At 43.2% G+C, this 23,875-nt stretch overlaps 1 long non-coding RNA gene across 1 annotated transcript in view; it reads left to right on the forward strand.

The window, feature by feature from the left end:
- LOC104671924 overlaps positions 1-22,905 on the forward strand; it is a 36,042-nt gene extending 13,137 nt beyond the window's left edge. The window contains exons 4-5 of the long non-coding RNA XR_749337.2: positions 1,661-1,881; positions 22,329-22,905. This is a non-coding gene — a long non-coding RNA (uncharacterized LOC104671924). The remainder of the gene's footprint in view (positions 1-1,660; positions 1,882-22,328) is intronic.
- Positions 22,906-23,875: the final 970 nt, after the last annotated feature.

A 23,875-nucleotide genomic window follows, 5' to 3' on the forward strand; every position in this document is an offset into this window, starting at 1 on the left:
ATTCCAAATTAAAAGGGAAGGATTTTAGAAGAGGATTCTAAAGAAACTCTATGCTTTTTTTTTTTTTTTTAATTTGAGTAATTGCTAATAAGGTTAGAAGAGTCAATGGTTAGACCTGAGACCAAACTGGACTGAGGCTGATTTGAGCTCCATCTGGATATTTTAGGCTCACACACAGCATCCCCAGCCTGGTGAAGGGTGAACCGCCCTTTCCCACAAATGCATCCTAAGAGGTAGAGGCTATAATCAGTTCATTCAGCAAATGTCCAGCACCTCCTTGGTGCCAGGCACACTGTGTTGGGTCCTGGGGCTGTGGCCTTGAAGGAGAGTACTGGCTCCCTGGCATCTCGGTGCCTGGAGAACCACGCAGGAGGTGGAGAGTGCAAACATGGAGTGGGTGAGTCATGGTAGGGCAGGTGAGGGTGTAAAGGAAGCAAGCAGTGCGCAGCCACAGAGGAGCAGACAAGGACATGTTTAGGCAGGGCCATCAAAAACACCTCATTGAGGAGGTAGGCCTGGAACCAGTTACAACTATAAATCCTGAGTATGAAATCCCAGAGCTGAAAGTAGCCTCAGAAGTCACAGGGTATAACTATGCTGTGGTCACAGATGCAGAGATGTGCAGGATCAGAGCAGAACCTCCTGTGGGTAGAGGCAGAGCCGTGGCCAGGACCCAGGAGACTGGGCTCCCAGTGCCATCCTGCCTTTTTCAGGGGGACTCACCTATGGGTTCTACAGTATAAGGTAGACTCTGAGACCTAAGGACCTTTCCAGTTCCTAGATAGGAGAATTCAGAAACCAAGAGTGAGGAGGCATTTGCCACACGTGGCTGTTGAGGCAGAAAAGTCAAATTTACCAGATCACGAATCCTGTCGTAGACTGAGTTTTCTGAATTGACAAATTACATTGACTCGGAGTCAGATGGATATCAAACCATCTTGACTTTCTACTGCATTGACTCAACCAAGAAATTAGCTCACCTCCTGAGAAGTGAGAAGAGGACTGCCAGAGGTTTATAGAAACCTTCCAAGGGTGAGCTTGGCACTCCTTGCCTCACTAGAACCTTCCCTCTGAGGAGTGCATTCCTGGAGAGAAGCCCTTGCTTTTGGTTCTCAGCTTTAAGAGTAGGTGCTTTCCTCTGAGCCTGGAGTCTTATCTTCGCCAATAAGGCCACTCATGGAAGTTTGGAGGTTGTGTGGATGAGGCCGGGAGAGGAGGATCTGGCTGGAGCAGCTGGGGCAGAGAGAGCTCCCACCACCCAGGAGTCCCGGCCCCAGCAATGGTAGAGTGAAGGGTGAGGGGCAGTGAAAGGACTACAGCCATGTTAGTTGAACTGCACCAAGGCTTCCTGCAGAACCGGGCTCCTCTTGCTAACCTTGGGCTCCTTTCCATGTATTCAAGGCTCTCCCTGGAGTCACATTGTCCAATTATGTGGCATTTGCAGGGCTGAGCTCAGATCTGGAGTCTGCAGAGTTCAGGGGGCCCTCACATGGGGTAGAGTCTAGATGTGGCATGGGGGACAGCTCACACATGAGGCACATTTGACCTGGAGAAGAGACCACCCAGAGGGGAGGAGGCTGGTCCAGTGCTGGGAGGACAGTCCTATGGAGCATCAGGAAATTCAGCAGATGAGTTTTACATCTGTTTTTTCCAACTACAGTTCAGTCCTGGAGCAGACACAGCCTTGTTTGCAGAGAGCCAACATTCTAATACGGTGTATGGTGGGAAACAGTGAACAGAGGGAAATAGTGCCAATGTCAGAGAGCCACAGTGCAGTGAAGAAGAGAAGGCAAGAGGATGTGATGCAAAATCACAGGACTTGGCTTCCAGACCATTCTGCTTCCATGAGAACATTTTAGTTGAGAACCGGATGGCATGAAAGTAAGCCAGAAGACACCACGCAGGGACAGACTGGTCCCCAGGTGCGAATGAGGTTGGAGCATTTGGGACTGCAAAGAATGTGGAGCGTGGTGAATGAGATGGCCCTTTGTATCAGATTCATGCATGAGTGGCTGGGGTCATGTGTGTGCTTCAGTAGAGGGTACAAAGGGCACACTAAGAAATCTGGGTTTCTTTCTGAGGGCCTGAGAAGCCACCAGAAAGCACTGAGCAGAGAGTGGTGGATTTATTTATGTGTTTATGAAATCATGTTGGGTGCTGGGTGGTGAATGCTTATAGGGGCAGAGGGCAAGGGTGGAATTGCAGAGACCACAGCTAAGAGCCATTTGCAGAGCCAGGCTCATTGTGATTCAACCTGGGAGGCATTGGGGATGAAGGAGATGAGGCCGGTGAAGGATGTATTTCTACATATAATACAGATTAGGTAGATGGGTTTATATGTAATGTAGATTAGACTCAGAAATCAAACTGGAGCCAATGGAGGACACCTGACGGAAGGTGTACTTCAATTTCTTCCATTGCATGGAAAAGCAATACAGTGGAAAGAGGATGGGATCTGGTGCCTCTCAGACAGGATTCCACTTGCAAGCCGTGTGACATGGGGCAGCCCACCCGATGCTGGACCTCCACAAATGCCTCTGCGACGTGGAGAGAATCAGATTTCCCCACAGAGACTCCATGAAGGGCCCCAGAGTGCACTCTCCGGTTAGCCACTGATGCATTCACGAGGAAGAAGAAGAGTTAAATGCTCCTTTCGAGGAAGCGGTGGTGGCCAAGTGCTGTGGGCACTGTGAGATCAGAGCTGACAGCCCAGACTGTGAATCGCAGTCCTCACCAGGGCCATTGCCATGTTGCAGGGAGCTCTTCCCAAGTGCCCACTTTTACTAAATTACAAAAAATACATAACAGGAGAGTTCCTTTGTGTTTTAAAAATCAATGACCAATTTTTGTTTAGTTTTGTTTTGTTTTTAAAATACAGTGTTTTCAGAGATAAGAGTATTATATTGGAAAGCTGTTATGACACAGAAAATTATATGAGCTTGTAGTTGATTAAAATAGTCAAGTTGACCTATATGTCATCTCAGTGCACAGCAAGGAAGCATCTTCAACTTAGAAAATTGCTGGCATGAACACAAACAAATCTAGTTATTTGAAACGAGAATTTTCAGATTTTGGATTTATGGTCAGAAATAGCTAAGTCCCAGGGCTGGGTACGGTGGCTTGTGCCTATAATCCCAGCACTTTGGGATGCCAAGGCGAGTGGATCACCTGAGATCAGGAGTTCAAGACCAGCCTGGCCAACATGGTGAAACCCTGTCTGTACTAAAAATACAAACGTTAGCTGGGCGTGGTGGCCAGCACCTGTAATCCCAGCTACTCGGGAGGCTGAGGCAGAAGAGTTGACTGAACCTGGGAGGTGGAAGTTGCAGTGAGCCGAGATCACACCATTGTACTCCAGCCTGGGCAACAAGAGCGAAACTCCTTCTCAAAAAAAGAAAAAAACAAAGAAAAAAAGAAAGAAAAGAAAAAAGAAAGAAACTGCTGAGTCCTGAAATACTGATAAAATGACCAGCTCTGTTCACGTTCAAAACTTGACACTTTCAGTGTCAGGGTGACCAGGAATCGTGGCTGTAAAGGAAGCCTGAGACTTCTCTGGTTTTGGCATGAAAGAATTTTCCAAAACTATGTAGATGCTGGGGCCTTAGAAGTTTGATATTAGTGTAAATGAATGTATTCTCAACAAGAATATAGATGAGTTTGCACTGAATTCAGAATACTTAACTCCAGACTTATAAGAGATTAAATAATTCTTTAAAATGGATTCTCAGGCACTTTATTTATGCTACTCATGAGGGCTACACTGGCAAGGGAAGTCACAGTTTCTGACTTGCCTTTTTTCTAAACTTCTGACTTTGTACACATGCAGAACATATATTTAACTATTGGGATCCCAATTTTCTATATTGGGAGATTTTTCTTTATATTTTTTACCTTTCAATAAAGTAGATCTTTAGAAATCAGAATTCCTGAGATTCCAGTACTGTCAAATTTGAGTTCTTGGGAATACTGAGGTTTAACATTGACTCCTTCAAATGAATGCTGGGTGAACTTGTCTAAACTCCTGTTCCTCTCATTCAGTTTCTCCCTCTGTGAAGCAGAGGCAATGGCACTCCCTCCTTTTAAAATTCTTAAGGTTTGGGAAAGGTTTTCAGAGTAGTCAAATAATTTAACACCCTTAGGTAAAATGTGCTCTCAAATTGTATTTCTAACCATGGAAATGAAGATTAGTCTCTTCATTTTTTTTCTTAGTTGGAATGGCCACTGGGAGATTCTGCTAAACTAAAAGATTTTTTTAAAAAATAGTGCTGTTCAGGGGTGTTCTGATTCGATTACCTTTCTTCTAACTCAAGGGTGAGTTTCAGAGACTCTGGTTCACACAAGACGGGGCAACTTCCATCGTGTCCTGCTCAGAGGAGGCACCTCACACTCGTCTCGTCTTGTGAATAACTGCACAACTGGTCATGAGGAATGCTAGGGGGTGGCCTGTCATGGGAGCCCACCTTGCACATATTCAATGCCAATATCCATCTGGAGCTTTGACAGGGCTGTGTTTACGTCTGCCTTTCACAGAAATTGGTATTCCTCTCATCTTTTATTTCAACAGTTACAGTTAAACTACACCTTGATGAACTACCCGTGTGTATTCTCCCCAGTTTCCGGCCCACCTCCCTCCACAACCCTCACACAAACTGAAATGGAAGCCGGGCTGTGAAACATGAAATGGGCTGTTATAAAACTGTATTTTATAGTTGTAGCATGTAACAGTTGAAGACATGTTTACGTAGCTGAGGAGACAGAAACACCAGTCTTCCCACTCCAGAGTTTACCTAACTTCCTTCAGGACTAAGGGTAGAGCTGTAGATCATAATGTATCCCTTGGGGAGGTAAAGAGGAAGAGAAAGAGTTAAATGCTGCTTTTGATGAAGTCTGCATGCTAAGAAATGAATGGCAAAAATGCTTCCGGGTTTTTTTTTTTTTTTTTTTTTTTGAGATGGAGTCTTGCTCTGTTGCCAGGCTGAAGTGCAGTGGTGTGATCTCGTCTCACTGCAACCTGCGCCTCCCAGGTTCAAGCGATTCTCCTGCCTCAGCCTCCCAAGTAGCTGGAATTACAGGCACAGGCCACCACGCCTGGCTCCTGGCTAATTTTTGTATTTTTAGTAGAGACGGGGTTTTACCGTGTTGGCCAGGATGTTCTCGATCTCCTAACCTTGTGATCTGCCCGCCTTGGCCTCCCAAAGTGCTGGGATTACAGGCGTGAGCCACCGCACCTGGCCCTGCTTCTGTTTGTTAAATGCCGTGAGCAAACATTCCATTTTAGGGACTCAGCAGCAAGAAGGCCTCTGTGACTGAGGCCTCGATGGAGGGAGTGTGAGACGTCCTCAGTGACTTCACCGTCCTCTCTTCTTGACTCCTTTGCTTCAGGCTGCCTCCTGCTATCACCCCTTTGGTTCCAGCCCTGCTGGCTGCTGAAGTGCTCTGGCTTGGAGATTTGTGGTTGGGTGGGTGAAGGTCTTCTGCTTCGTGTCTGCCTGTTTTCTGGTTTCCCCTTCCTGCCTCTCCCTTTCTCCCCTTCCTCCATTCCCTTCCTCTCCTTCACCATGTCTCTTTCTCCTTCACCAGTCGGTGAGTGCCAGTCATGTGCTAGGCCCCACTTAGATCCAGAGGGTCTTAAGAGAACCCCCCTCCTTCCAGGAGAACCTCACATCACGACATTCCTTAGCGTGAGGCTGACTCAGCTTGGACTATGCAGAAGTTAGGACACACGGAGAAATCTGGCTGTGGTGGTTTCACCCATCTGCATCTTGGTAGGCCCCACCTTTCAGGTATAGGGCTGGGTGGTGAAGGGGCCCAGTGAAGCCCGGGGCCACGTGTTCCTTAAAGTTGCAAATGCACACCTGCAACATTTAGTGGCATTTCTGATAACTCACTGTGTAAGGCTGTTTTGTGCTTGCGGCAGAATTTCTCCTCTGGTTTCCGACATAAGAATATCATCCATTGCCCGGTGCAGGAGCAGGAACGGAGAGACAAGAGGCCAGGGTGGGTCTGAGGCTGTTCTCCAGTCACTTCAGGCTTGGCTCACAGCCCAACTTCCTGCCCCGCAGCCTCCTGCCCCTGTCGCCAGAACGGCTGAGCCTGCTGATGACAAAGCCACAGCTCATAGGCTGACAATTTTGTCTGGATTTCTATCAAGGCCGGGGGTGCAGTCAATAGCACATGCAGGAAATTTTAAAAGATCAAGAGCAGCTAACAACAAAATCCACTCTGGGATGTTTTTAACCAAACAATCAAGGATTCAGTGCTTTCCGGGGGTGAGGACCAAAACGGAGCAGGACCGGCAGCCAGCATCACCTCTTCCATCTTCCGTCTGTCCTGAACCACCCTAAAAATAGCGCCTGGACCTCACACCATCCGTGCTTTTGTTATTTACCCTCTTTGGTCTTTTGAAAAACATCTTTCTCGGGGCTGAGAGTCTCCCATCATTTGTGCTTATAGAGTCCTTTCTTCTGAAGTGGTGAACGTGCCTATCCTCATTTCTGGGAAGTCAGTGACAGGACTTCTGTGAGGGGAAAGTGGCTTCAGCTGGGTTACAGAGGCAGGTGGTGGAAGAGTGAGGTGAGAGTGCCAGCGCTTCTGGGGACAGAGCATGTGCTGGCTCAGTGGCTCTCTGACTCTTCCTAAGAAAGAACAGTGCCCTCCTTGCCCTTCTCTACTGCAAAGCCCTCACCAGGCTTCCCTCTGAACCACACCTTTCTTATGAGGACCTCTGGGAAGACCCACAGTGCCTCTAGCCCCTCCTTCAAGTACACTCCCAGGTGCCTGCCTCTGGCACATCTCAGGAGGGCAGGGGCCGAGCCTCTGCTCCATTTTGAATGCCTGCAGACCTAGGACAGCTGACCTGCAACCCTGGCAGACATCAGTCTGCGGCTTTCGAGGCCGGCTTTCCCTTTCTCGGCTTCCCCGTGGGCTCTGGCCAGTCTTGTCATTTTGCCATGCTTCAGTTAATTCATCTGAATTGCGGTAAGATAGTGCACAGAGAATTGTGAGTGGTGACAAAGGGACCCACAGAAGTCGTCTCCCAAAACTGGAAGTTCCATGGATGTGGGATAACCATGCTATGTCCATCTTCCTCGTAGGAGCAACCGAGTGAAAAGCCATGGCTGAGTGAGATCATCACTAAGTGGGATTTGTCCACCACTGGTACCAGCTTCAGAACACTGATCACAACCGGGGGAGGGTGGCCAGTCCGGGAGGCCACACACTGCAGCTTTCCTTCAGGAAAAGCCCATGGCTCCATGGGTATAAATCAAATGTGAGTTGGCTGGATCACCTGAAGCAGAGGATCCAGTCTCACTCCTGCCCCACAGCCAGCTGGACACCCGCAGAGCCCCAGGCACCCCTAGCAGATGGCGAGCGTGTCCAGCTGCGCAGGCTGCAGCCTGGTGACTCGGGTGTCTGTGATCTGGTCTCGTGTTCTGAGCTGATCCCCATGCTCAGACCTCCGCCCCATGGCTGCGTATTCTGCTCACTGAGGTCTCTTCCCCAATGGTTGCAAGGAAAACACGAAAGGCAAGGATGGTGAGCATGATGAACATTTCCTGTGGGAGACAGAGTTGCAGGCATTCTCAGAAAAGGAGGGTGCTTTGGAAAGGGCTGGAGATGAAAGTGCAGCACAGTTGGAAGGAAAGCCAGTCTCCACGGAGACATGGGAGGGAAGTCAGCATGGAGAGGAGAAGCGAACAGGCCCGCTCCCAACATCACAGGCTGCCAAGAGCCCAGACACAGAGCAGGATAAGGAAACACTTGTGTGGGTGTCGGGGTTTGTCCTCATCTGCTTCATGCTGCTGCTCCCCAGCTTAATTGCTTCATAAATCTTGAACAATTTATGAACCTCCCCGAGCCCCAGTTTTGTCGTCTGTAAGATGGCTGTTAAATTACATACCTCTCCAGCAATAAGCAGATTTAATGAGAAAAAACATATAAAGAGTAACAACAAATATCATAAAACACCTTGGAGTATTTTTAAGGAAAATCAGTGTGATTGCAATCAAGAAAATTACAAAACTTTATTGGCATATAAAATGTACACAAAAAATAACATACACATTTGAACAATATCATATTCCTGAATAAGATAACGACTGTTGTGAAAATATCAATTGTTCCTAGATTAATGCACACACTTAGTGTAGGTCATTTCAATATCCTCCTGGCTATTTTAGAAACAGAACAAATTCTGAAGTAACTGTGAAAATAATAACATGAGTGTTCAACATACATCTTTGAATAAAAAGATTGGTTTTTATAATTATTAATGTTATCAGGATACGATGCTCAAAACAATTTGGTCATTGTTCATGAATAGACAAATCAATGAAACAGAATAATTCAAAGACCTTGGCTCATGAATGAATAAGCTATATGGTTCATAAAGCAACACAAATACTCATAAATAAAAGTATTTTCCACAAATCACATGATAATAACATGCTTGCAGTTGGGGAGAAAGAGTGATTTAGTCCTAAACAAAAAGCAAATTTCAGATTAATTTAAAAGTTAAAATACAGAGCAACCAAAGGCGACAAAAGAAAAAAATTTCATCAAGTGTTTTGAGGATGGGTCTGCCCTTCATTCTGTGGCTCAGAAACTCAGTTTTTTTTAACCATCTCAGGGTTGAGTGAACTCCTGTACACTGATTTGAGCTGTCCAAATTCATAAAACCAAAGCATAAAATATAGTGCCTAATTAACTGACAGGGAGACATGGATCTGCCTGGGGGTCCTCTTCCCACGCCCACAGGGTACTATGGTGAGGGTGACATCAGAGCGGGGGAAAGGCTGCACCTGGGGCCGTGTGGGACCTGCAGGCTGCTGCACCCATCTGTCAAGCCTGAATTGCTACACACACTCAGATCCAGCCAATGGCACTGCATTCCTTTATTTTCCCAGATGTCACAAAACCTGCTTGAGCACACTGTGCCAGTGTTGGTGGGCAGGCAGACGTCTTCACTGCAAGGTCAGCTCACCTTTAGGATCATGTGCGAAGTCCAGAGAGTGTTTGGTGAGCCTCCCTCTCTCCAAGAGGAGGACTCTGGTCCTTCAGTTCACAGGTGTTATAGCCGCAGGGTAGTGCTGGTCCCCAGCAGGCAAGGGGAGGCTTTGGGGTGACCCTTCCCCTGATGTGGTGGTCAGAGTCCCCCCACCGGCTCCTGGGGTGCAGAGCCATGCTTATCTCTGCAGCTCCCTTCTCAGCCGTACCTCCGGAGGCCCTGTCCCACTGGAGCACATGTGTCCAGGCAGGCTTGGCACCCAGCCTCCTGGGGCAGTAACCATCACCCCTCTCTCAGATGCAACTTGTCCTCTTCCAACTCTTTTGTGCAAAATAGGGTGCATCCATCTGGTCCCTCTGGAAGAGAGAGGCCTGCCCATTGCCAAGTCATCCATAGGAGAGGACTGTGTAATTTGTTTTCTGAAATAAGACAGTTTTGAGTGAGATGGGGAAGGAGTTGTTACTGATGACACTGAGAAAACAGGAGTAAACAAGGGCTACCCAGCATCCCCCCAACACTCTAACTGGTATGACCACCTTTTTCTGGGCTCCTCAGGCCAGCCCACCCTCTTCTGATGGTCACATTCTTCAGCTACTTTGGTGCCTTCAACACTGTTTCACTTTTGGCTGCCTCTACCCCTTCAGGGTAACGTCTCAAATTGTTCTACTCCCTGATTATGGGTCGGCTGTTACAGCAGAACTCTCAAAGGAAATCTTATTTCCAAGTTCCTGAGGGCATCTTGGGATGGTTGTCCATTCACTTCCTCTCCCTTGCCCCTTACTCCCCTACCCGTTGGGGAACTTTATCTTAACCAAACCATCTGAAATTGTACTATTATTTAAAATAATGCAGGAATAAAGCCCCAAGAGCAATGCAAATGTTCAATAGTAAGGAACTGTCCAAGTCAAGCTGACACTGTGGCAATGATTGGTTCATGTTTAGGAAGGTGATGATTTTGGAGAATTTGGCAACATGGAAATTGTATACGCTGGTTAGTGAAAAATTAGAAAGGAGGCTGTAGAGTTCAGTTGTAACACTTTGACTATAATTATATAAAAATAATAATAAACATATTAAGATGTCGGTGTGAAAACAATTGCCAGCACGGTAACAATAACTTTGCTTCAATTATGGGATTAGGGCTGATTTTTTTTCTCTCTCTTTTACTATTCTCCAATTTTTCTGGAATGTGGTTCACATAATGAAAACAATGCTCTCTCCCTCCCCTTCTGCAGGAATTAAATGAGGTAATGATTATAAAGTGCTTTTTCCTTTGTTTCTCCCCTCTCCATAACCCCATTGTGTCCTGACGACCTTGTCGTGAAAAAGAGGGAGAATGGGGCTTGGTTGGATTCTCTTGTTCCCAGGGCAAGGCTTTCTCTAGTTTTCTTCCTTGTCTTCAAACTGTGTCAACCTTGGGCCACAAATGAAATGCCCTCGACAACCCCAGTGGACTTATCTCAGGGATCTCTTGCACCTGCAAAGTGAAGGCCTCTGTATCCCTTCCACAAAAACTTCAACCCTGTCAAAAACAGCTTTGTTACGTGAAGTTTTATTGGGAAAGGAAGTGTCCCAAGAATTTCCTATAGCTGAGCCTGTTACAAAAGTTCACTCTGCCTCTCTGACACTCGCTCAGGTTTCTAACCGCCTTGGTGGTCCCCGCTCTCTCTCTGTGTGTGTTGAGCTGATTCCCTGCTCAGGTCTGAAGTGATTCTGGATTTTGCCTCATCTTGATCTGTGTTTTCCACTTTTTCAGTTTTACGTTCTTTTTTCTAGACCACTTGTGAAGAGGAAAGTTATTCCTCTTAAAGGTGAAACATCTTTCCACCCTAACTAATGAAGGCATCCCAGTACGACCTCTCCCAGGAGAGTCCTGGAGAAATGAATGGCCCCCGACAGTGCTAGGCATGGATCTGAGCTGGGGAGGGGCCAGCATTCTGTTCCCGAGGGAATCCTGAACATGGCTCTCATATTTTCTTCCACAAGCCAACTCAACCCAGAACATTGCCCTTAAAAACATTTCCTGTGTCTTAGGTAAACCCTGCATTCAGTATTCCAGAGACTTGGAAATACATCACCGATATTTATTTCAGCATCATTTGTAATATTGGACTATTGGACATGTTCTGATGTCCATTAAGAGGGATCTGGTTTAATAAAGTATGGTCCATCTAACAAGGCCCAGAGCAGTGTGTGCAGTAAGGTCTCATTTGTATTAAAATATATTTATATACGTATATAACTAGATGTGCATAGAATATTTCTGCAAAGATAGAGAAGAAAACAGTAACGTTCTCCTCTGGCAAAGACAACCAGAGGGACTGAAAGGCAGAGGGGAGAAGACCAATTATTTTATTTTATTTTGTATTTCTTTGGTTCCTTTGAATTTTGTATCAATTTATATATATATATATATATATATATATATATATATATATATATATATATATATGTATATTTACTGGAAAAAAATGGAAACATATAACTAGTGGGCATGCTAAGAGACCTTTCCATTTGGGTGAATTACCTCTTAGGATTACAATTTTCTCATTTTCATGTATCTGCATTAAAAAGGGAAATAATTTCCATGCCTATATCTTTGGCAAGTCCTCTCACCCTACTTTATAAAATTGCTTCAGGCTGCTGGAAACATATTCAAGGTTTGCTTTCTTTATTTTTCAGCTCCTCACTCTCTTGGGAGCCACTTCAGAAATTTTCTGGCCAAGAATTCACCCCACCCCTCCTGGTCCCACCTGCAAGGGGTGGCAAGAAATCTAAAACATAAATACTGGAAAACTGATTTTTGATAAGAACGTAAGACATAATATGTATATAAACTTTAGCTCTTGCAAGAGGTGTGTCGAGTATGCTGGGTGTTGAGCGATAAGGAGGGTGCAGCTTTCAGCAGCCGAGTTAAGGTGATCTAAAATCGCTCACACACAGATGGAGGAATTAATAAGCAGAGGGTGTAAGTTATGAGTTGCTCCTCCACAATCAGATGCAAGAAGCATCACATTTCTTTATTTTTCCAAATCAAATTACACCTGGCTCCGAGCATCTGCTCCCTAGGGTTAAGAAGAAACACGATGCTGGCTGTTCTCATCTAACTGAAGTCCTTCCTCTTCAATTAGATCATGCAGGGATCCTGGAGCCTGAGAGCCCTGGAAACGGGCAGGAGCTGCTCCTCAGCCTGTGATCAGCATCACAGCTACTGCTGTGTCCTCTTGGCTTCATGATTCCATCATCTTTAGGGCTCTGTGGCTCAGGGCCACAGAAATGCCACTCATACCACATTGTTCTTGGCCAGAAGGAGGGTTTCCCCCTTGGCTCAGAAGCAGCAGAGGGTAATTTCCAGCTTCCATGCAGCTGTGAAGGACTGGCTCCCCACTCTCCAAAGCCCTAACTACCCCCAGACCTTGGTTTGGATGGGGACAGGTTCCCAGGGCTCACCTGCTCTTTCCTGCCTGCCCCGGGCATCTTCCCAGTCTTGAAAACACCATTCTCCCTCTTCTGCTTGTTCACAAACACAGAGACTTCTCTGGATGGTTTAGCTTTCTAGAGCAAAAGTTTGCGTGTTCAGGGCTGTGGTCCAACTCCTGAGATTTGGGAATTGGGTGTTCAGGGTCTCAGGAAAACAGTGGTCGCTTCTCTGAGCAGCACGTTGAGGCTTTCCCTGGTGAGCCGAGGGCAGCAGCACTGACTGCATAAATGGCCATGCTGTGTTCTCCCTGACCCGCCTCCATACACGCACCTCTCTAAACATAAAAACAGTGACTTCAGTTCTCTTCTCTCACCAGAAGCTCTCACCATTAGAGGGAAAAATGGGCAGTCTCCAGCCTACATCATTTCCTTCATCTCCCTCTGCTGGATCTCCAAGCTCAGCCATCCTGAACCTTGTGGGGATCGTAGCTCCTGAGCTTCCACAATTGCAGGCCAGCCTGCAAACAGCAGGTTTGATGCCTCGCCCTTGGGGCAGCAGCTGCCCTTAACTGGGCTTATTCTTTCTGCCCCAGAGAACGTAGATGCAGGAGGACACTTTGAAAGCTTTCATTCAGCACTTTGTAATATATGATTCCACCCGAGGTTCGCAGAGTCTGTAGAAAAGTGATTCTCAAACGTTGATTGTGTTAAAAGATCCTCTACCTGGGCTCCTTCAAAAACACATTGCCTGAGAGACTGAGACCATTGGCTGCCTGAAAGAAATTGACTGGACTCACAGTGAATTCTAACATAGCTGGTCCCTTGAGTTGTCATTGAGAAATAATCCTTCCAAAATGACAAGTCCACCTGAGATTTACCGTGTCACCTGAAATCCACGCTCACTTTTCCAGTGGTGTATTGATTACCAAACAGGAGAAAGCAGGGCCTTGCTGTGCACTAATTAGCTCCAATACCCTAGGCTGTCACCAGGTGGTGGGGTGCCTGTTTGCTGCTGTCTACCTTGCTACCTGTGGCATCACCAGCAACTCCTCGGGAGGTTGAGTCCCCAGTTCCTTGCAGAGAGGATGGGTGGAGACACTAAATGCTTGGTTGATGGCTGGGAGTATGGGCTGAGGGCAGGTGGATGCATAGATAAAGGAATAACTGTAAGTTTAACTGAATATTGGAAAAACAAAAGGACAATAGAATTCTGAAGTATTCTGAAGAAAACTTTAAAGATCGTTGGCCTACGTAGTTGTGATTTGCTTACAAATTTTAATTTTTTTTAGATGACAAAGAGTGATACATATTCGAAGTATCAATTTATGTGATAGAGATATATACATAAAAATCATGTCCACCTGTCCATACTACTCAAAGCAATATACAGATTCAATGCAATCCTATAAAAATTGTAGTGACATTTTTCATAGAAATCAAAAAAATTCTTAAATTTTTATGCAATGACAAAAGATCTTGAATAACCAAAACTATCTTGAGAAAGAAAAACAAAGTTGGAGGCATTACACTTCTGGGTTGCAAATTATATTACAAAGCAGTAATAATCAAACAGTATGGTATAAAAACACTCATACTGTATGTACCAATGGAACAGAACAAAGAGTCCAGAAATAAGCCCAAGTATACAGGGTCAACTAATCTTTGACAAGGCCACCCAGAAGATAAGATGGGGAAAAGATAACATCTTCAATAAATGGTGTTGGGAAAATTGGATGTCCACATGTGAAAGAATGAAACTGGATCTTTATCTTATACCCTTCACAAAAATCAACTTAAAATTGATTAAAGACCTAAATATAAGGTGTCAAACCATAAAATTCCTGGAAGAAAACACAGAAGAAAACTCCTTGATATTGTCTTTGGCAATGATCTTTTTTTTTTTTTTTTTTTTTTAATGTGACTCCAAAAAGCACAGGCAACAAAAGCAAAAACAAACAAAGACTACATCAAACTAAAAGTCTTCTGCACAGCAAAGGAAACAATTAACAAACTGAAAAGGCAACCAACGGAGTGGGAGAAAATATTTGTGAGCCACATATCGGATAAGGACTAAAATCGCCATGGAGCTCATACAACTGAATAGCAAAAAAAATGAAAACAAAAACAAAACAAAACAAAGAAAAACAAAAACCAAAAAACAAATAACCTAATTAAAAAATGGGCAAATGGCCTGAAAAGATACTCCTACAAAGAAGACAAAAAAAAAAAAAAAAAAAAAAAAGGCCAAAGGGTATATGAAAAGGTCCTCAACATCACCAATGATTGGGGAAATGCAAATTAAAACCACAATGAAGTATCATCCTACAGCTGTTAGGATGGCTATTGTAAAAATGACAAGAGAATAACCAGTGTTGATGTGAATAACCAGTAAGAATAACCAGTGTTGATGAAGGCACAGAGAAACGGGAATCCTTGTACCCTGTTGGTGGGAATGTAGATTTGTGCAGCCATTATAGAAAACAGTAGGGAGGTTCCTAAAAAAAATAAAAATGGAACTTCCATACGAACCAGCAATCCCTCTTTTGGGTATATACTCAAATAAAATCACCACGTTGTAAAGATATCTGTACTACCATATTCATTGCACCATTACTCACAATAGTCAAGATATGGAAACAAGCCGTGTCCATCAATGGATAACTGGATAAAGAAAATGTGGTAGGTATACACAATGGAACGTTATTCAGCCTTTAAAAAGAGGAAAATCTTGCCATGTATGATAACATGGGTGAAACCTAGGGGACATTATGCTAAATGAAACAAGCCAGACAGAGAAGGAAAAATATGGCATGATCTCACTTAGACATAGAGTCTAAAAAAGAAAAACCATGAATATGTAGAAACAGAGTAGAAGGGTGGTTACCAGAGGTGGAAGCAGGCATGGGGGAAGTGGGGAGATATAGGTCAAAGGGTATAAACTTGCTCTTATGTGGAATGATAAGTAAATGTACAGCAAGTGGACTAGAGTTGAATCTGTTGTGTTGTATATTGAAAATTTGCTGGAGTAGATTTTAGGTGCTCTTGTCACATACATACACACAAAAGAAAATGTAACTATGTGAGATGATTGGTGGATATGTTAACCTACTCGGCTGTAGTAACCATTTCACTATAAATACTTAATATCAAAGCATCATGCTGTATTCCTTAAATACATACAATTTAAAAAATAAGGAAAAAGCATAATGCCCACATCCCCAAACCCACAGAACAGAGCTAACTGTTGGTATGTATCCTTCCACATTTTTCTTAGCAGTCATAAAACTTATATGAGCAAATGCAAAGGATGTTTTCTTTCCTTAAAAAAAACCCCACCAAAACAAAATTAAGGACTTACTATTTCATTTGTTTTGCAGATTTGCCTCTGTGCCCCCAAATACATCCTGGACATCTCTGTAGGTCAATTCAAATAGATCTGGTATATTCTTTTAAAATTATTTCATAATACTCCATGATATGAGTATTCTGTAACTTAGTCTTCCTGAGCCTCTTCCCTTCCTTCTTTCTCTTTTCTTTCTTCCTCTTCCTCTACTTTTTTTCCCCCTTTTCTCTCCTTTTCCTTCCTTTCTCTTCTCCTCCTCTTTCTTCTGGTCTATACAAATAACTGTGTAAAAAAATCCCTGCATCATTTGAGCACCACTGCTAGTCCAAATGGTGACAGTTAGAAAAAGGCATCCCCCAAGACATTTTACCGCCAGAAAACTCTTATAAAATATATACAGATCCATGATGACTAACGGGAAAATGATGCACCTTAGAGTTCACAGTTGCAAAATTTTATGCAGCAATCCTCGCATACTAAAACCATTATTTATGTAAGATCAGATTCCCGGTCAATGTAGATACATACTTTAACTTTTAGTGGTTTCTGCCAAATCATATTCCAAAAAAGTTGTAATACTACAGTGTATGCAATACACTGCCCACACCCTCAATAATATGAATTTCTATCTGAAGATAAAAACTTTCAAAAATAGCTTTATTGTTTATTGTGTAATGAAATAAGCTCATTGCTAAAAATCCCCAGAGTCCTAATAGCCTAAGATGGTCATTGTTAACTCTCAGATTAGCATTTTTTCAGCTATTTCTTTATGCCTCTTGAAATAGATGTCAATACTTTTTCCTGACTGGCATTGGACTAAAACAACTGTTCTTCGATCTACTCTTTAAGCTTAACGCTATTGGGAGCCCCTTTGTGGGCCAACAAATGGAGACGTGCGCCATCATTTTCTGGGGAACATGCATTGTGTTCCACTCTCACATTCTGGGTGTAGATGCAACATTACTTAGCCTCACTTGGGGGGTTTATGCATTTGGACACATTTTCACTTTCCTGGATTCTTGAAATATGTTGTGATGTGTGATCTGATTCCAGATATCACTAATTTGTGTCTTCTCTTTTTTTTTTCCTGATCAGTCTGAATAGGGGTTTATAAATTTAATTGGTCTTCCATAAGATCCCACTTTTGACTTTATTAATTTCCTATATTGTTTTTCTTTTTTCTGTTTTATTGACATCCACTCTGATCTTTATTATTATTCCTTGTCTTCTGCTTATTTGGAGTTTCTTTAAAAATAACACCAAAAATATTGTCTTTAATATTTTTTCTAATTTATTTATTTTTTAAACTGACAAAAATTGTATATGGTTACTGTATACAATATGCATTTTGAAATATTTTTACTGGTTTCTTAAAGTGGAAGCTGAGGTTATTGATTTGAGACCTTTCTTTTCTAATACAGGCATTTAGTGCTATAAAATCATACTTTAGCTGCATATCTAATAGGTTGCATTTTCATTTATAACTACTTCAAAATACTTTCTAATTTCTGTTTTAATTCCTTCTTTGATCCCTGAATTATTTAAAAGTGTGTTACTTATTTTTTTCTACATAATTGGGGATTTTTAAAGATACCTTTATTTTACTGATTTCTAAATTAGCTCCATGTGGTCAGAGAACGTGCTTTGTATGACTTGTATGGTTTTACATTCACTGAGACTTTATGGCTAAGAGTATGCCTTGGCAAATGTTCTGGGTACACCTGAAAAGGATGTGCATGCTTGTCAGGTAGAGTGTTCTATCAGTGTCAACCAGGTTAAAGCTGATAGATAATTTCGTTCAAATCTGTGTTCTTACTGATTTTCTTTCTACTTGTTCTATTAGTTATTGAGATAGGGACTTGCAAATCTTAGATTCTAACTGTGACATTTTCTATTTCTCTTTACAGTTCTATTAGCAGTTTTTGCTTCATGTATCTTGAAGCTGTGTTATTAGTTGGTGGTTCATCCACATTTGGATGACTTACCTATCTTAGAATGTATTTCTCTTGCCATAGACACATGACAGCTGTGAGTAATAGAGCTCTTGAGTCCTACTTTCCTCAAATCTTGATTGTTTCATTGCATTCCAGTAAGAAGAAAATGCTGAGAAGAGTATGATAGTCAGCTAATAGTTTTCCTTTTAGGATACTGGCTTTCACTTTCTCAAAGTATCTGTGGTTCTTTGTTGGACAAATCTTAGTGTATTTCATCCTATATTCTTTTTATCAGGGTATAATAAACCTTTGAATTATATTTATTTTTTCTTTCACTGTAGAAAAAATCCTAGTTCAATTTTATGTCTTACAATTTTTTCTAGTCTCTTCTTTAGGTATATAATTATTTTTATGTTAAATTTCCAGTTTTCTGTTTGTCTCTGTTATTTTCACCTTTGTCACTTTTATTTCTTTATTTATGTTCCTTTGTCTTTCTTGACATTAGTTTCTTCTTTGTTTTCCTGGAGTAATTCTCCTACAGTGTTCACTTCAGCTATCTTTTGCATCCTGCATGCTTTTCTGCCCTCCTTTCTATTTCTGCTTCTCCTCCTCTCCTACTCATCCTCTATTTCCTTCTCTTCTCTCTACTTTTTTTCCTTCTTTAGTTCAAATTTCACTTCATATTGAATGATGTGATTTTAAATACACTTTTGACCCTTGAACAAAATAGATTTGAACTACAGGGGTCCACTTATATGTGGATTTATTTTTCAACCAAAGGCAGATCTTAAAATATAATATTGGCAGAATGTGAAACTTGATTTCATGGAAGGCCGACTTTTCCTAGAAGCAAGTTCTGCAGGGCTGACGGTGCAGACCTGAGTATGTGCTGATTTTTGTATACATGGCGGGTCCTGGAACCAATTCTCTCCCACTGTGTACACCGAGGAATGACTATATTCGCCTTTAAATAGGGTCAGTTCTGTTTGAATTTGATAACCAAAATAATGTGAGTAGAATTTCCTTGATTCCCCACCTTTTTTACCTAACCATCACTTTGAGCGTCTCCTTAGGATATAAGTTAAATGAATGTGTTAGACCTTGTGTTTGGGCATACAGCATGCTGAGCAAGGGAGGGAACCTAGAGCTTTGATTCTACTTCAGTTGAGAACCAGGGAGGCAACCACAAAGATGCTAGCTAAGTGTTTGCTGAATGAGTGGGCGAACCACTGAATGCCTTCCTGACCTGTCTCACAGAGAAGTGCGAGGTTAGGTGAGAAGACTAAAGCCACTTCAAGACATGGAATCAACCCTGGTGCCCATCAAGGGTGGATTGGATGAAAAAAATGTGGTACACATACACCATGGAATACTGCAGCCATAAAATAGAAAGCGATCATGTTTTCTGCAGCAACTTGGGTACAGCCAGACGCTATTATCCTAAGTGAATTAATGTAGAAGCAGAAAACCAAATACCAACCAAGAACCAAATGCATTTCTCACTCATAAGTGGGAGCTAAACATTGGCTACACATGGACATAAAGATGGGAACAATAAACACTGAGAATTCCAAAAGCAGGGAGGGTTGAAAAACTACCTGTCGGGTACTATGTTCACTTGGGCGGCAGGTTCATTAGAAGCCCAAATCTCAGCATCATGCAATATACCCATGTAACGAAACTGCACAAGTACTTCCCAATCTAACATAAAATAAAATTAAAAATCCAAATTAACAACAATAAAAAAGCCACTTTGAGCATTACCAACTACTACACACACACTGAGCTGAGGTTCTTAGAGTCAGTGAAGGTGGTCACTGCAGGGCAGTGCTTTCTGGTAAAACATCCCACTTTCTCTGAGACACCACACTTTTTATCCAAAAGAAATTGTGCCATGTGCACTTGGGCTCTGTTGCATGGCTGCAGAACAATGACAGTTATTACAAATTAGAAGTCTGTAGTCATGACCAAATTCCTGGGATGGGTGACTCCATGGCCCAGACAGACAATGTCTGCCCTTCAGAGTGCAGACTGGGGAGGGAAGTCCCCAGGCAGTGCTGCCACTGATGCAATACATCTGTGCTGGGCACTCAGTAAAAAGCTCTCCTTTCCCAAACATTTTCTACGCTGCTGTGTGGGAGTAGATCCCATGAGGTACATTAAACTGTGCTCTGCTGAGAGGCCCACGCCTCCCAGCAGCTTCCAGAGATGGGCAGTGTGTGATTTGGGGAGGTCACCGGGTCTGCTATCACTCTTGTTCCCTCTGCACTGTGACATTTTATGGAGAATTCACACTCAGGCATGTCAGAGCTAAATGGCGACAGGCTGATCTGGTGTCACTGAGAATGCTCTGGATTCTTTACTGCTGCAGACTTGCACATGTGAGAGACAGCTCAGACTCCCAGGCTCCCAGCTTGGCCCTTTTCTGTGCCGGACTGCAGACAGCAACCCCTCCCTTTCAGCTGCTCCTTTTGGAGCAAAGTCTTTGCCTTCATTCTGTTTTCTTGTAACTGTTCTCGGAGCTTGGTTGAACCTCTAGAGTTAACACTCATTTGCTACTTGATCTGGCCCATGATCCTGTGTTTCTGAAGACTAAATAAATCAACAGAAAAGGGACCCACACATTATTTGCATGTAATAGATGTGAAATTTGCATCACTGAAATTGGGCTTGAATTGGCTAAGCAAGCTTCAATAAAAACTTAAGACTTCTGGGATGTGCAGAATACAGAAAGTGGATCGTTATCTAGCTCACAACTCCTGCAGGGTGTGAGTGGTGCTCAGCCACTCCACTCCAGGCCATGGCTGATTGATTCTAGGGAGAGGAGCCTGAGCCAAGCTCAGCCAATCACATTCTCACTCTCAGGACTATGAAAACCTGAGATTGAAGCGCAGTCATCTTAGGGCGGAGCCCCAGACCTAAGGCCCCCTGGCCTCTCTACAGTTGACATTCTCAGCCTCTCCTCCAAGGTCCTCTCATTTCTGCTATAGCCCTTCACTCTTGCCCCTTAACATCTAGGCCTCTAGACTCAAGAGCCTAAAGACTGTTGTAACCATGCCTTTGCTGCTGGCCACCCTTGTTGGACATGTCCTCATATCTTGTCTATGACACAGCTCAGCCAACATGCCCAGAACCCAGGCCTCTAAACTCATTGTCTCAGGATACTCAGACTCTACTTTCACCCTTTTTGTAGGCCACAAAACTGGTTACGGAAACAAAATGAAGGATGAAAATATATGGGATATCTGCATTTTTGAAGTCTAACTAATTTGACCATAGAAACCTCCCATCTGGTGGGCTCAAAAATATGTCTAAAGATTTTAGGAATTATTATCCAGACCCAAGATGCATGCACTCAGTTGATCAATTTAATAATGATTATAATTTCAAGTTAATGCTTGGTTTTATGATGGGAAGTAAACAAAATATAGAAATTGATTCACTCTCAAGGAATTTAAAGTAGACAACACTGATTGACTTATTCATTGAATGAGTAATTATTTAATTTATTTAATGGCCATCTATTCATTCAACAAAAGTTTATTGAAAATAAGCTCATGGCAGGGCATGTTTTGGGGGAGTTCAGGGATGAGGAGTCCATCTTAATGACACATGTCAACATATGTTGCTAAACATGAGAAAAGGCTTCGCATGAGCCTGAAGAAGTACTTAACTTTAATACAGGCATTGCATTAGTTAGGGTTCTCTACAGGGACAGAACTATTATGATAGATGAATATATGAAGGGTAGTTTATTAGGAGAATTGACTCACAGGATCACAAGGTGAAGTCCCACAATGGCCATCTGCAAGCTGAGGAGCAAGGAAGCCAGTCCTCAAAAGTCGGGAAGCCGACAGTGCAGCCTTCAGTCTGTGGCCGAAGGCCTGAGAGCTCCTGGCAAATCACTGACATAAGTCAAAGAATACAAAGGCTGAAGAACTTGGAGTCTGGTGTTTGAGGGCAGAAAGCATCGAGCACGGGAGAAAGATGGAGGCTGGAAGACTCAGCAAATCAGTTTCTTCCAACTTCTTCTCCTTGCTTTATTCTAGCCACGTTGGTGGCTGATTAGATGATGTCCACCCAGACTGAGGGTGGGTCTGTCTCTCCCAGTCCACTGACTCAAATGTTAATCTCCTTTGGCACCACCCTCATAGACACCATCTCCCCACCCGGCTGCTGCAGGGAACAATGCTTTGCATCCTTCAATCCAATCAAATTGACACCCAATATTAACCATCACAGCTATGTGTGAAGGCAAGAAGACTAACTAGAAGTTTCTTGCAGTCAGGCAGGTAGATGATAATGATCTAGACTACAGAAATGGTAGTGAGCATGAACAGAAGATTAGTTTCCAAAGATATTTAAGAAGTAAGTGACTGGAAGGTATGGGGATAGAGGGGGAGGTGAGGGAGAGTCAAAGGTGAGGTCGTGTTGCTGACTTGTAGGGCTTGTTAGATGCTGATAGAGATAGAGAAGTAGTTTATGTGGGAAGATCGTTCTGTTTTCTGATATGGGTTTGTTAGACGTGAATGAAAATGTTGCGCGAGTCTGAGTTTTGGAGAGACATCTAGGTTGAGCATCCAACTGGAGAATCATTTTCTTCCTTTTTGTTTTTGTTCTCCAGCTTTATTTAAGTATCAGAAAATCATTTTCTTAAGAGGTGGTAATGGAATCCATGTAATTGAAAGAAATCAACAGAAAAAAAAAATGATTCAGAAGAGAGGGGACTAGCCTAAGGACCACTGTGATACTGTGAAATATATATAGGTCTTCATCCTGTGTCCTGGCATACAACTCGTAAAACCCTTGGAATATCCAAAAGCATGCTTTTCATGGGCAAATGATTGACTGATGTCTTCAGGATGAAGCCAATCACCAGAAAGATCAAAGCATAATTAGAGTATTGGGACTTTTCAGCCACATCCCACACTCCTGACCTTTGGGGAGGAGAGACTGGCAGAAGGTTGAGTCCATCACCAATAGCCAGTGATATAATCAGTCATGCCTATGTCATGAAGCTTCCATAAAAATCCCAAAAGACTGGGTTTGGAGAGCTTCTGGATATCTGAGCACATGGAAGTTCCTGGAAGGTGGTCGCTGGGGTGGGCATGGAAGCATCTCATCCCTTCCCACATGCCTTGCCCTATGCATCTCTTCATCTGTATCCTTTAAAATATCTTTTGTAATAAACTGCTAAGCATAAGTGTGTCCCTGAGTTCTGCCAGCCATCCTAGCAAATTAGCTAAACTGAGGAGGTGATCATGGGAAATCCAATTTATAGCCAGTTTGTCAGAAACACAAGTAAAATAACCTGGGGCTTATAATCACCATCGGAAGTCAGGGACAATCTTGTGGAACTGAGCCTTCACCGTGTGGGATCTGATGCTACCACTGGGGATAGAGTGTCAGAATCGAATTGGTGGACACATCGCTGGTGTCCACTGCTACAGGATTGGTTACTCGCCTGGTGTGCTGAAAGAATCCCCTACAGAACCTGGTGTCAGAAGTACTCTGCTTTGTGAGAGTACAGGAGAAACTAAGTTTGTTTTTCCCTCAACATTATTACATTCAAAATATAAAAGAAAGCATGAGCAGAGGGATAAGAGAGATAACTGAAAGGGTATCAAAGGGGCAGGATAAAAGTTAGCGGAGGATGGGGTTAAGGGAGCCAAAGAGAGTCTTTGGATTAGAAGAAAGGAATCACCATTGAATGACACTGAAATGTGAAGGAAAACGTCTACCAAGTTCTCAGCTGATGACTTCTGTTTTCTCTGAGCAGCAGGAGAGAAAGTTTTCTGAGAATGCATTTCAGAGATTGGAGGGCAGGGCTTCTGGGCAGCTTTCCAGCAGGATGCAGGGCACAGAACAAGATCATTGTATGTAATGCACTTTGAAGAATATCTGGCGAGGATTACGCTCTCAGTAGACGCGGTGAGCTATTATAATGGCTCCAAATTGTTCAGTTTTGTGGTTTTTCTCTAAGTGATTAGCACCTGGGATGTAAGCACAAAACAGTTGGCAGATGATGTGGTTTGGCTGTGTCCCCACCCAAATCTCAACTTGAATTATATCTCCCAGAATTCCCACGTGTTGTGAGAGGGACCCAGGGGCAGGTAATTGAATCGTGGGGGCTGGTCTTTCCTGTGCTATTCTCATGATAGTGAACAAGTC

Source organism: Rhinopithecus roxellana, chromosome 11 (genome assembly GCF_007565055.1).
Source record: "Rhinopithecus roxellana isolate Shanxi Qingling chromosome 11, ASM756505v1, whole genome shotgun sequence".
NCBI lineage: Eukaryota > Metazoa > Chordata > Mammalia > Primates > Cercopithecidae > Rhinopithecus > Rhinopithecus roxellana.